Source organism: Stomoxys calcitrans, chromosome 4 (assembly GCF_963082655.1).
Source record: "Stomoxys calcitrans chromosome 4, idStoCalc2.1, whole genome shotgun sequence".
Lineage (NCBI taxonomy): Eukaryota > Metazoa > Arthropoda > Insecta > Diptera > Muscidae > Stomoxys > Stomoxys calcitrans.
This window is the reverse complement of record NC_081555.1, coordinates 171,004,923-171,019,145: the sequence shown is the minus strand read 5'-3', so window position 1 is coordinate 171,019,145 and position 14,223 is coordinate 171,004,923. Positions and strand designations below refer to the sequence as shown.

Here is a 14,223-nt window from a genome sequence, read left to right as displayed (position 1 = left end):
TTATGGCATGTGTTTGTCTGTAGGGGGGAGGGGGTGCATGAGAGAGAATATCATATTTTTGTGGGTGTGTTTTGCCTGAACTTCGTTTAAACTCAAACACTTGGAAATGACACTCACACAGTTACATATGAATAGCAGCACTAATTAGATGGTGTTCATTGTTAGTCCTTGTGTCACTACTTTGGTTTTGGTTACAACGGGTTTTATTTAACAACCATGGAGTCACCCGGCACCTTGTCTCATGTGTTGTTGCCCAGATCAGTGTAAGCATATTAGCGAGCTTGTATGGCATTTCATGTGAAACTCAAAAGTTGTTGCAAATTTCCAATTAGAAGTTTTCTGCAACAATGGTGATAATAAAGATAATGAAGATGATTATGATGATGATGGTGTTGTTGTTGTTGGTGACGGCTCTTACAAGTAGGTGTGGTGTTGAAAATTGTATCTCAAAGTTTATTGGAATTTGAAAGCAACGCCTTTTTGCTAACTTTTTTCATAATATCTGTACTTCATGAGTTTATTGAAATGCTTAGCCTCTTATTTATACTCTAGAGGGTTGTTTTTTTCTATATTTTGCTAAAATTTATAATGATTAGAAGTTGTAAAAGTTTGTGAAACTTAGCACATATAAACAGCCAAATATATGGAAAAAAGTTCAATGCTTGACTCTGAAGGAAGGGAAATTATAATTTCGAAAATTAAATAACAAAAAGAACAAGCTAAACGGCGTTCTACACCCACCACCTCGGGTATATATGTAAACATACCTTATGTCCCATAGCAGTTATATCGAAATATGATCCAATTTGGATCAAATACTAGTCAAGTCAAGTATCAAAAAATAAACCGATCTGAACCATATACAACATGGATGCCATTTTTAGTTAAATTGGGTTATAAATGAGCCTTTTTTGGGGCCAAGACTTAAAATCGAGATATTGGTCTATATGGCAGCTATATGCAAATCTTGATCGATCTAGACCAAACTGCAGAAATATGTGGGGGGGCTTAACTTAACTCTCCGTCCCAAATTTCGGCAAAATCGGACAATAAATGCGCCTTTTATGGCCCCAAAACCTAAAAGCGAGAGATCGGTCTATATGGCAGCTATATCCAAATTTGGACCGATTTGTGCAATAATGCAGAAATATGTCAAGGGGCTTAACTTAACTCACTGTCCCAAATTTCGGCGACATCAAATAGTAAATGCGCCTTTTGTGGGCCCAAAACCTTAAATCGAGAGATTGGTCTACATGGCAGCTATATCCAAATCTGATCCGATCAAGGCCAAATTGAAGAAATATGTCAAAGGGCCTAAGACCACTCACTGTCCCAAATTTCACCGAAATCGGATAATAAATGTGGCTTTTGTGGGCTTAAGACCCTAAATCGGAAGATCGGTCTATATGGCAGATATATCACAATCTGAACCGATCTGAGCCAAATTGACGAAGGCTGACGAAGAGTATAACACAACTCACTGTAGCAAATTTCAGCAAAATCGGGTAATAAATGTGGCTTTTATGGGCCCAAGGACTTAAATCGGAGGATCGGTCTATATGGCAGCTATAACCAAATCTAAACCGATCCGGGACAATTTAACGAATGATGTCGAAGGGCCTAATAAAACTTACTGTCTCAAATTTCAGCGAAATCGGATAATAAATGTGGCTTTTATGGGCCTAAGACCCTAAATCGGCGGATCGGTATATATGGCAGCTATATCCAAATCTGGACCGATCTGAGCCAAATTGCCAAAGGATGTCGAAGGGCCTAGCGCTACTCACTGTACCAAATTTCAGCAAAATCGGATAATAAATGTGGCTTTTATGGGCCCAAGACCCTAAATCGGAGGATCGGTCTATATGGCCGCTATATCGAAATCTGAACCGATCCGACCAAAATTGACAAAGGATGTCGAAGGGCCCAAGACAACTCACTGTCCCAATTTTCAGCTAAATCAAACAATAAATATGACTTTTATTGGCCTAAGACCTTAAATCGGAGGATCAGTCTATATGGTAGCTATATCCAAATCTGAACCGATCTGAGCCAAATTGACGAATGATGTCGAAGAGTTTAACACAACTCACTGTCCTAAATTTCAGCTAAATCGGATAAAAAATGTGGCTTTTATGGGCCTAAGAGTCTAAATCGGAGGATCGGTCTATATGGCAGATATATTCAAATCTGAACCGATCTGAGCCAAATTGACGAAGGGTATAACACAACTCACTTTCCCAAATTTCAGTGAAATTGGATAATAAATGTGGCTTTTACGGGCCTAAGACCCTCAATCGGAGGATCGGTCTATATGGCAGCTATATCCAAATCTGAATCGATCTGAGCCAAATTGACGAAGGATGTCGAAGGGCCTAGCGCAACTCGCTGTACCAAATTTCAGCAAAATCGGATAATAAATGTGGCTTTTATGGGCCCAAGACCCTAAATCGAAGGATCGGTCTATATGGCAGCTATATCAAAATCTGAACCGATCTGAGCCAAATTGACAAAGGATGTCGAAGGGCCTAACGCAACTCACAGTCCAAAATTTCAGTAAAATCGGATAATAAATGTGGCTTTTATTGGCCTAAGACCCTAAATCGGAGGATCGGTCTATATGGGGGCTATATCAAGATATAGTCCGATATAACCCATCTTCGAACTTAACCTGCTTATGAACAAAAGAAGAATCTGTGCAAAGTTTCAGCTCAATATTTCTATTTTTAAAGACTGTAGTTTGATTTCAATAGACAGACGGACGGACATGTTTATATCGTCTTTGATTTTTACGCTGATCAAGAATATATATACTTTATAGGGTCGGAAATGGATATTTCGATGTCTTGCAAACGGAATGACAAAAATTAAGGCATTAAGCAGGACAGGGCTTAACTTTGGATACCCACCACCTAGGATATATACTACTATAATTTCATCTTTTATGGACTCAGAAGAACGCATATCCGATGATTGAAACCGCAGCATACTATGCTCCTTACACAAAAAGGATACATGGCGAAATGTGCCAAATACAGAGGAATAAGTCTCCTCCCCATCGCATATAAGATACTCTCAAGCGAACTGTGTGAAAGATTAAAGCCTAAAGCCAAGTACGTAATTGGGCCATATGGCTCCGAGAAATGGGCAGATGAGGCAGTGTTTGAGAGAAAGATTCTTGAGGCAGCGCTTGGTGTGTTTGAGAGAAAGATTCTTGAGGTAGTGCTTGGAGTGTTTGAGAGAAACATTCTTTGTAAAATTTATGATGACGACGAAGGCATAGTTACATGTATCAAAATGCAACGGCTGTGTGGGCTAGATCATGTTGTTAGAATGAATGAAGTGACTCCAGATGTCTTTTGAAGGCGAACCTGGTGGTACACGCAAACTGGGACGACCAAAAGCCCGATGGAAAGATCAAGAGATGAGAGATACCTTGAAATTTGGTCTCAGAGATTTTAGAATAAGCGCAGAACATCGAGGCGCATGGAACGCTATTCTACCTTCGGCTAGTAGAACAAATGTTCTGTCATAGTCAGTTAAAGAAAAGTAAGTAAGGGAATGATGGAGCTAAATGAGGTAGTGCTTGGAGTGTTTGAGAGAAAGATTCTTCGTAAAATTTATGACCAGTTTGCATTGATGGAGAGTATCGACGTCGTATGAATCACGAGCTGTATCTGCTGTATGACGACTATAGCATAGTTACACGTATCAAAATACAACGACTGTGTTGGCTAGGTCATGTTGTTAGAATGGATGAAGAGGCTCCAGCAAAGATATCTTTTAAAGGCAAATCTGGTGATACACGCAAACTGGGACGACCAAAAGCCCGATGGAAACATCAAGTGGTGGGAGACACAGAAGATCGATGCGCTTGGAAAGCTATTCTACGTTTGGCTAGTGGAACAAATATTCTGTCATAGCCAATTGAAGCAAGTAAAGTAAATTATAGACTCAAAGACATTCAATCGGTAGTTTGGTGTGTATGGGTGCTATAACAAGCAGGGCTGCTCAGTCGAGCAATTTTTATTCGACTCCGACTCCAGGAAGATTGCTCGAATTCGAATACGGAGTCGAATTCGAGCAGTTAATTTTCAATTTTTTTTTACAATATATATTTTATACCCTACACCACTACTGTGGTATAGGGTATTATAAATTAGTGAATTTGTTTGTAACACCCAGTAGGAAGAGAGATAGACCCATACTTATCTATGGGTCTATCTCTCTTTTTAGCTATGCTATGTCCGCCTGTCTATCCGTCTGTCCATGTTAATTTGTGTACAAAGTACTGGTCACAATTTTCATCCGATCGTCTTCAAATTTGGTATAGGCATGTTTTGCCTATTGAAATTGGAAAAAATCGGTTCAGATTTAGATACAGCTGTCATTTATATGTTCGTCCGATTTGCAGTAATAATGCAATAAAATGGTCATTTGTTAAGCGATTATCTTGAAATTTGTTAGGAAGGATTTTCTCTTGACTCCCGATATTACTGGTTGATTTCACGGAAATCGGTTCAGATTTAAATATAGCTCTCATATATATATATATATAGCCCGATTTCATTCCTAGAGCCATTGCAAGCGCATTTATCGACCAATCTTGCCAAAATTTTGCACAACGCTTTCCTCGACGATTACCACAATATCAGAGAAGTTTGCTCCAAATCGTTTCAAATTTAGATATAGCTCCCATATAAATGTTCGTCCGATTTTGGGAAATATTGCAATGAAGTGCTCATTTGTTAACGGATTCTCTCGTAATTTGGCGGGAGTGATTTTCTTATGACTTTAAAAAATACTGGTGAAATTCATGGAAATCGGTTCAGATTTAGATATAGCTGTCATGTATGTATATTGCCCGATTTTTACTCCAAGAGCCACTGCAGGCGCATTTGTCGACCAATCTTGCCAAAATTTTGCACAACGCTTTTCTCAACGACTATAACAATATTTGAGAAGTTTGCTCCAAATCGGTTCAGATTTAGATATCACTCCCATATATATATATATTGGGTTGCCCAAAAAGTAATTGCGGATTTTTCATATAGTCGACGTTGACAAATTTTTTCACAGCTTGTGACTCTGTAATTGCATTCTTTCTTCTGTCAGTTATCAGCTGTTACTTTTAGCTTGCTTTAGAAAAAAAAAGTGTAAAAAAAGTATATTTGATTAAAGTTTATTCTAAGTTCTATTAAAAATGCATTTACTTTCTTTTAAAAAATCCGCAATTCCTTTTTGGGCAACCCAATATATATTATACTTCTTGAGCGTAGTTCTTATTCGATTTGGCTGAAATGGCTTCTACAATGACAACATATGTGGCAAGTATGGCCTGAATCGGTCCATTACCTGTTACAGCTCCCTATTATTTCTTGAGCCTTAAAAGGGCGCAATTCTTATCTGATTTGGCTGAAATTTTGCACAATGTCTTCTACTATGGTCCCCCACATCCAAACCTGGTAAGCCCCGAATCGGTCTATAACCTGATATAGTTTCAATAGCATAGTAATTTCTAGTCAATATTCTTTGTTTGCCTTTACAGAGATCAAAGAACTTGACAAAAGCGATCCATGATTGAAGGTGTATAAGATTCGACCCATCCGAACTTAACATACTTTAATTGTTTTTAGCTATGGATATGAATGATGTCTTAAAGATTTCCATGCATAATTTACATATTAAACAATTTTTAAATTTAAAGAAATTTTTATGTGGTTAACAATGCTAGCCTCAGGTTACGACAAAAATGAAAAAACAAATTGTTTTCGTAAGTATTATCCTGCTGTTCCGCACTGCATGCTTTGAAAAGCACTTTAACACTTCTCTGCTCAGAAAACATGTCGCAAAAATTGTAACGTTGGCAAAGTTATGTGACATCCATGACATTCTCGTGTGCGCTGTTTAACCTTCCATAGTTTCAACTTCCCAAAAGGATTGCGACAAGACCACGCAAATAATTTCCCACCACAATGTTAAAGAAGGACAAAGGAGCAGGAAAGAAGAAGATCAGGAAGTGAAGAAAAAATGTGTTTGCCAATATTTTCTTTGGTGTCAACGGCAGAGTTGCCATTTGTTTTTATGGTTGGGTTATGGCGGCCAGTTTCAGACCTAAAGAAAATATGTAAGGCTAATATAATAACCTACCTTTATAAGGGTAAGTTGGGCGATGTCAATATATGGATGCTAAGGTACATTTTGAACCGATAAAAGTGGTCTCATGGGGCTTTTTTGGGGGTGGGGGACCCCCCCCAAAATTAAGAGTGAAATTTGTGTACCAAATACGTACTCTACTCTTAAATACCTTTCATTTGATACCCATTTTGTCCCAATCGATGCACATGTCCGTTCGGGTGGGTTTTGGGATGGGGCGTCCCCCCATATTATTTGACCCCAAAATTTCATACCGATTTCGTGTTTTTGGGTTACCATGAGGTGTCATACAAAATTTTGCCTAAATCGGTGCACCAATCTCCGAGATCTGGCCTTTTTTGAAAATTAGGGTAAGGGGAGGGTCGCCCCCCTTCGGATATAAAAAATGTAGAACCTTTCACCGGAGGGGCTTAAACTCTACCATCTGTGAAAATTTCATAAATATCGGTTCAGTCGTTTTTGAGTCTATACGGTACAGACATGCATTTTTTTTTAATAAGGTCAATAGGTAAACTCAAAATATGGCAACACTGTTTGTCCCTGCTTCTTGAACGTTATAAGTGCGAGTGTGTATGTGCCATTTTTGTTTACTGTCCTTCACAACTTTACGCATTATTCCATATCCTTTGCATTCATAAGCGGATAAGAGTTAAACTCTTTTGGTGTTACTCTTTGCCTTTGGCCTGTGTTCTTTTTTTTTTTTGCTGATTCCAATGTTTTTCCATGTCTTTGGCGCTTCCTTTTCGACGTTTTGGCATAAAATGGCTTCTTATGGTTTTTTAATCAAAAATTCATTTTCTTCGTTACAATTTGCCAGCGCCAAGTGGTGTCGTAATGTAAAGAAAGCGTTTATTTCGTTAAGGAGTATTTGTTTTGTATTAAGCGACACCAACACTGGGATAGTGGTGTTTGGCAGCTGTATTTTGCCTTGGGGTGTCCTTTCAAATGAAACGATATACAAAATTGAAGAATAAAGTTGACAACAAATAACCACCACCAATGGATGTCAAAGGAAATATTGAGTCGTGTTAGTGTTGTTGGCTTTCCTTGAAGAAATATGAGCAGTGAAACAAAAGTCATGTCGTCAATGGTTGGGAAATTGTTTGGGATCATAAGGCCATTGGAAGGTTGGTTGGGTTAAATTGTAAGCATTTTATCTGTTTATACCCTTTTGTATTGTATTTCATATACATCAGAAAAGTGTTGTAAGAATTGTTTCATATTTTCGTATAATAAGAAAAAGTTTTATTGGACTTTTCCTTTGGCCGTAGGGCAAAGGAATATTGAATATGTCTAACAAGGGTTGCAAAATCAACATTCGATGATATTTTACTTTAAAATTAAATATTTCTTTTAATTTTTTTCCAGCTTGCCAAGAAAAACCAATTTATTTTGGAATTTCAATGAAAATTTGGGTGTAATGGTATTGGCAAGATTTTTGTTTTTAATGAATATAAAAAAAGGAACTTGAAAATTATAGTGTTGGATTTGGTACCTAAAGCACAGGTATTAAAACAAGAGCTACGATAAACCAATAAAATAATGCAGATCTGAGAAGGACCCATGGCTCCGCACACCGGCCCTCAGTGGTAGAAAATCGAAAAAAGTAGTAAAAAATATTCCGTATCAGAACGGGTAGAGACATTTCTTTGAAATGTTAACGAGATTGTGTCCAAAATTTCAAGGCTCTATGCTTTCCGGGCGCCATTCGGTAGGTTCCTAAATTTCTTCACCTCTGTATTTTGAAAAATTATTCAGTCTGCCGGTCAAATGGACCAAAAACTTTAAACGACAGATCGGTCTATATGGCAGTTATATCTAAATATGGGCCGATCTGGGCCAAATTGAAGAAGGGTGTCGAATGGCTTAACACAACTCACTATCCCAAATTTCAGCAAAACGGATAATAAATGTCGCTTTTATGGGCCTAAGTGGCTTTTGATTTCTGTCTGTTGAAATCATGCTACAGTCTTTAAAATTAGAGATATTGAGCTGAAATTTTGCACAGATTCTTCCTTTGTCCATAAGCAGTCTAAGTTCGTAGATGGGCTATATCGGACTTTATCTCCATATAGCCCCCATATAGACCGATCAGCCGATGGCCCATAAAATCCACATTTATTATCCGGTTTTGCTGAAATTTGGGGCAGTGAGTTGTGTTAGGTTCCAGATCTTTCCTCAATTTTGCCTAGATCGGTCCAAATTTGGATATAGCTGCCATATAGACCGGTCCGCCGATTTAGGGTCTTATGTCCATAAAAACCACATTTATTTTCCGATTTTGCTGAAATTTAGGACAGTGCGTTCCGTTAGGCCACTCGACACATTTCTGCAATATGGCACAGATCGGTCTAGATTTGGATAAAGCTGCCATATAGATCGGTCCGCCGATTTAGGGTCTTTGGCCCGTAAAAGCCACATTTGTTATCCGATTTTGCGGAAATTTGGAACAGTGGGTTGTGTTAGGCCCTTGGACACCCTTCCTCAATTTGGCTCAGATCGGTCTTGATTTGGATATAGCTGCCATATAGACCAATCTCTCGATTTAAGGTCTTGGGCCCATAAAGAGCGCATTTATTGCCCGATTTCGCCGAAATTTGGGAAAGTGAGTTGCGTGAGGCTCTTCGATAACTTTCTTCAATTTGGCCTAGATCGGTTCAGACTTGGAAATAGCTGCCATATAGACCGATCTCTCGATTTAAGGTTTTGGGTCCATAAAAGTCGCATTTATTGTCCGATTTTCCCGAAATTTGTGGACAGTGTGTTGTGTTAGGCCCTTTATCATTCTTCTTTAATTTGGACCAGATCGGTCCAGATTTGGATATAGCTGCCATATAGACCGATCACTCGATTTATGGTCTTGGGCCCATAAAAAGTGCATTTATTGGCCGATTTCGACGAAATTTGATTCGTTTTTGCTGAAATTTGACACAGTGACTTATGTTAGGCTTTTCGACATCCGTGTCGTATATGGTTCAGATCGGTTTTTATTTGGAAATGGCTACCAAAATGACCAATATTTTGTTCTAAAAAATTGACCAAATAACTTGTACTTATAAGGCGACTCAATATCCGTGTCAAATGTGGTCCAAATCGGACCATGTTTCGATAAAGCGGCTAAGGGGGCATAAATTATGCATTTTTCACCGGCTTATGACGAAAGGTGGTTTACATATATACCCGAGGTTGTGGGTATCCAAAGTTCGGCCCAGCTGAACTTATCGCCTTTTTCCTTGTTGCTGTTTGCGAGATTTCATCAAAATCGGTTCAAATTTGGATGTAGCACCCAAACATATTTATCGCTGGATTTGCACTTATATGGGCGTAGGAACAAAAATTTTCAAACGATCTGTTTAAAATTCGGTTCAGATTTAGATATAGCTCCCATATACATATATATTTATATATTGCCCGAATTTAAAATTGAAGGGAATTTAAATTTGGCCGAATTTAAAATTGCATATCCTTACTGGTTTTTACGATATTTCCTTACTTTATTTTTTCGAATTTCTTCACGCAGTTTTTGCTCCTTAATCTCTTCAGTTTCACTAGCTGAATAAACCAAATGTTGAATGCAAATAGATAACGGAAATTGTAAACTTAACCATAAGTTTTATGTTTTCAATGGTTGAGGCATTATTTATGCATTTGTTTGAAACTTTTTTTTTACATTTTCTAGGTTTGAGAAAAAAAAAACAATCCATAAAAATTGATTAAAAATCCATAAAAATTTAACCAACTGGAAGCTTTACTTTGGCAGTCGCTAAAGCTCTTTATAGCTGTTGATTAAGTTATGATAGATTGGGTGTTGAGAGTGAATGTTACGAGTAAGCATTGCAAAAATTACACCTGAATCACTCTGTCATCCATCACAACAATAAAACTCAGTATTTAACGGAAGTGTCAGCAAGAGTAAAAAGTATAACAATCACTCCCATGCATGCATTTATTTACACGCATTCGTCAAGCATGTGATATGCTGCCGGATTTCCGTTAACTGATGCATTTTGCTTTTTTTCTCTAGGTACAGGCTCTCCCTTATTCTCTCTCTCTCTCTCTCTCTTCTCCCATTCTCTTGTTTAATAATGTATCTCTTTCCCCCTAGCGGAAGTTGTTCTTGTACTGGCCATTGTCACTGTCGTCTGTTACCATTGCAGCAGTGCCACAATCATAACCGTATAACATTTGTTATTTCCTTCCGTATCCGTTGTACATTGGCCGCATAAATATTTGAACCATTTCCAATTGGCATTCTTGGCTGTGATTATTGTTCCACGTTGCATGTTTAACCATATGCGCTCTCTTCGCCACCGCTTTCTGGTATTATTCTTCCGTTTTGCGTTTTATTTGCCTTGAATTTTTGTTGTTGTTGTTGTTGTGCGCTTCCGAATCGCCACCAATCACGAATAAATCTTCGCACATCAATGTTGGGTGTGTGTGTGTACGAGTATTGAACCATTTCGACATACATTCATATTTGACAATCATTTAAATGTAATTGTTTAAATGTTTTCATTTTTTTTGCATTTGTGTGGTGGAGAGGTAAAAACAAAGGCGACAGGGTATTGCATTGAGAGTGATGAAATATGGACAAAAATAATGAACTCTTTATCTAAACCTGAAAGATCCTCCATATTTGGGATTAAGACCCTGGCATATAAATATACCTAAATATGCACAGATATTGAAATATTTGATTTGGATATCGGGGGCCTATTACAAATCAATGGCGTAGGATCTGTAGGTAGTAGGATCTGACACTGCACGGAAGCTGGACATTGAAAAGCTGCAAATACAACAAATGGCAGCGGCATACTCCACTCGACTGACGCAACTGCTCGATGAAAGCCCTCCTTGTTCCGATGATATTGGTTTGCCCAAAAAGTAATTGCGGATTTTTCATATAGTCGGCGTTGACAAATTTTTTCACAGATTGTGACTCTGTAATTGCATTCTTTCTTCTGTCAGTTATCAGCTGTTACTTTTAGCTTGCTTTAGAAAAAAAGTGTAAAAAAAGTGTATTTGATTAAAGTTCATTCTAAGTTTTATTAAAAATGCATTTACTTTCTTTTAAAAAATCCGCAATTACTTTTTGGGCAACCCAATATAATGGCGCAGTGGCAAACTATTGCCCACTCCATGGAAAATGCCGCGAAATCCGTACTTGGGAACCGAAAGCCTTCTCCAAGAAACCCATGGTACGACCAAGAGTGTCGAGATGCTACTGAAGCCAATAATGTGGCATATAAAGTAACCCTGCAATCAGTGGTAAGGCGCCAGATGAAGGGAGAAAAGGAGAGTGGAGAAACGTCTATTCCGCAGAAAGAAATAAAGATATGGAAAGACGTGAGTGTGAGCGAATTGAGATGTACAGGAGTCAGAATCTACCAAAGAATTAAAAATCAAACCGATGGCTTTGGTGCAGGCACATCCTCCTACAGAAACAAAGAAGGAAATCTTTTAACTGACACAGATAATATGCTGAGGATATGGAAAGAACATTTTACCCAACTGCTAGGGTCCGACGTTGACGGCGAAGAGGATGCCGCAGAACCAATCCCTGATGATGGTATAGAATGTTTAGCACCTAGTCAGAATGAGGTCCAAGTAGCAGTGACCCGATTAAAGAACAACAAGGCAGCAGGAGCAGACGGGTTACCCGCTGAACTATTTAAGACTGGAGGCGACACGCTGATATGGTGTATGCATCAGCTTATCTGTGCAATCTGGCTAGAAGAATGCATAACCGATGATTGGAACCCCAGCAAACTATGTCCAGTGCACAAGAAGGGAGACAAGACGGGATGTGCCAACTACAGAGGAATAAGTCTCTTCCCCATCGCATACAAGGTACTCTCGAACGTGCTGTGTGAAAGATTAAAACCCAAAGTCAATGAGATAATTGGGCCCTATCAATGCGGCTTTAGACCGATTTGAACTGTGGGATGGATAGATGTGTTCGTAATAAAAACTAATTCAAACTAACTTTATTATACAGAAATGAATTTCTTGTAGATTGTCAAAATTATACTAAGCCTATGTGACAAATATTCAGAATAATAAACAAAGTTGTTTTTACGAAATAATAAAATTATTCTAAGGTTTAGAAAACATATCTGATATTGAATTGAGGGACAAAGTATTTGGGGTACCGCCCCAGCCCCCAAAACTTCTTTAAATCGGATATATTTAAGTAAGTAAAAGGTATTTTAGAGTATAATACTAATCTAATATCCAAATGTAGGACCAAGAGTTTGGGGGCCGCCCCTTCACCAAAACACCCCTAAAGAGGACAAATTTACCGATCATAGCAATATGGGGCTCAAATGATAGGTCTTTGGGTGTGGAGAACGAATCTGATACCCAAATGTGGGACCAAGTTTCTGGGGGTCCACTCCTCCCCCAAAAAACCCCCTAAACATGACTTATTTACTGGCTATATGGGGTTAAAATAAAAGATATTTGAGTGTAGAATACGAATCTGATATCCAAATGTAGGATCAAGTGTTTAAGGGGGGCCGCCCCTCCTCAAAAATATGACCCAAAGAGGACAAATTTACGACCACATCAATATGGGGCTCAAATGAAAGGTCTTTGGGAGTTAAGCACGAATCTGATATCAATCATCGAGAAAAAGTTTCTATGGGGCCACCCCATCCCCATAACACCATCCAAATAGGAAGTATTTGCTGACAATTTGCTGTGTTTTAGAATAGGATATGACAGTATTTGCTGTGTTTTAGAGTAGGACATGAATCTGATATATATTTTGATGGCCGCCCCATCCCCCAAACCGTTCATGTTTGCCGACTATGGAAATATGGGTCTCAAATGAAAGGTATTTGGGAGCTGATATCAACATTCGGGACCAACTGTCTAGGGGTCGTCCCACTACCATAACAAGCCCCAAATAGGACATATTTGATCACCAAGACAATTTGGGTTTTCAAGACAGTGGAGCTCGATATTCATAGTTTTTAAGGCCCATACCCCAAACCGGACATATTTGCTGACTTTTGCAATAAGGAGTTTAAATGTGATTAAAAAAATGAATTTGATATCCAATTTTGAGGCCAATGGCAATATGGGGTTCAAATAAATGATACGTAGACATATGAGAATAGAGTACATTGCTGATATATTTTCAGGCCCATCCCAAAATATATATACCCCACCCCACAAAACACCCCTAAATCGGGTATATTTACGGACTATGTCAATGTGGGGCTCATATGAAATTGATACCCACTTTTGGGACCAATTTTCCGGGGGTCTACCCCTTTCCCAAAAAATAGACCACAAACAGCAATTATTTACTCACCATCGCGATATGGGACTCAAATAAAGATATTTGGGACTTGAATACGAATATCCAACTGTGGGACCATGTATTTGGGGCACCGCTCTTTCCCTAAAAACCCCCCAAAGAGTAAAAATTTGCCAACCATGCCATTACGTGGCTCAAATAAAAGGTATTTGAGATTGGAAAACTAATTTGAAACCCAATTTTGGGGCCAAGTGTTTGGGGGAAGCCTTATCCTATATACTCCACTTAAACCAATGGCAATATGGGATTTAAATAAATGGTATTTGAGAGCACGATGCTGATATTTTTTTCAGTGCCAAGTGTCTAGGGGACCACCTCATTCCCGTAAACACTCCCAAATAGGACATCATGAGAATATCGGGCGGAAATAAAGTCTTTTTAGAGTGGCATTTAACTCTCCTAGCGAATTCGTGGTCCAACAAAAATCATATGGAATTCAGATAAAGCCACTGATATTGTTATACTGTTAGTCAAGCTCTTTTGTTTTATCAAAAATAAATATTCAAGCAGCGGAGCGGCCCCGGTTCAGCTAGTCTGTTATGAACATTAAATGTTTAAAAAATTTACTATGAAAATCTAGGTTGCCCAAAAAGTAATTGCGGATTTTTCATATAGTCGGCGTTGACAAATTTTTTCACAGCTTGTGACTCTGTAATTGCATTCTTTCTTCTATCAGTTATCAGCTGTTACTTTTAGCTTGCTTTAGAAAAAAAGTGTAAAAAAAGTATATTTGATTAAAG

The 14,223-nt window shown here is 38.4% G+C and overlaps 1 protein-coding gene across 1 annotated transcript in view; it reads right to left on the bottom strand.

Moving 5' to 3' along the window:
- Positions 1–14,223, bottom strand: part of LOC106084296 (neuronal acetylcholine receptor subunit alpha-7) — a 791,555-nt gene that overhangs the window by 206,862 nt on the left and 570,470 nt on the right. The window lies entirely within an intron of this gene.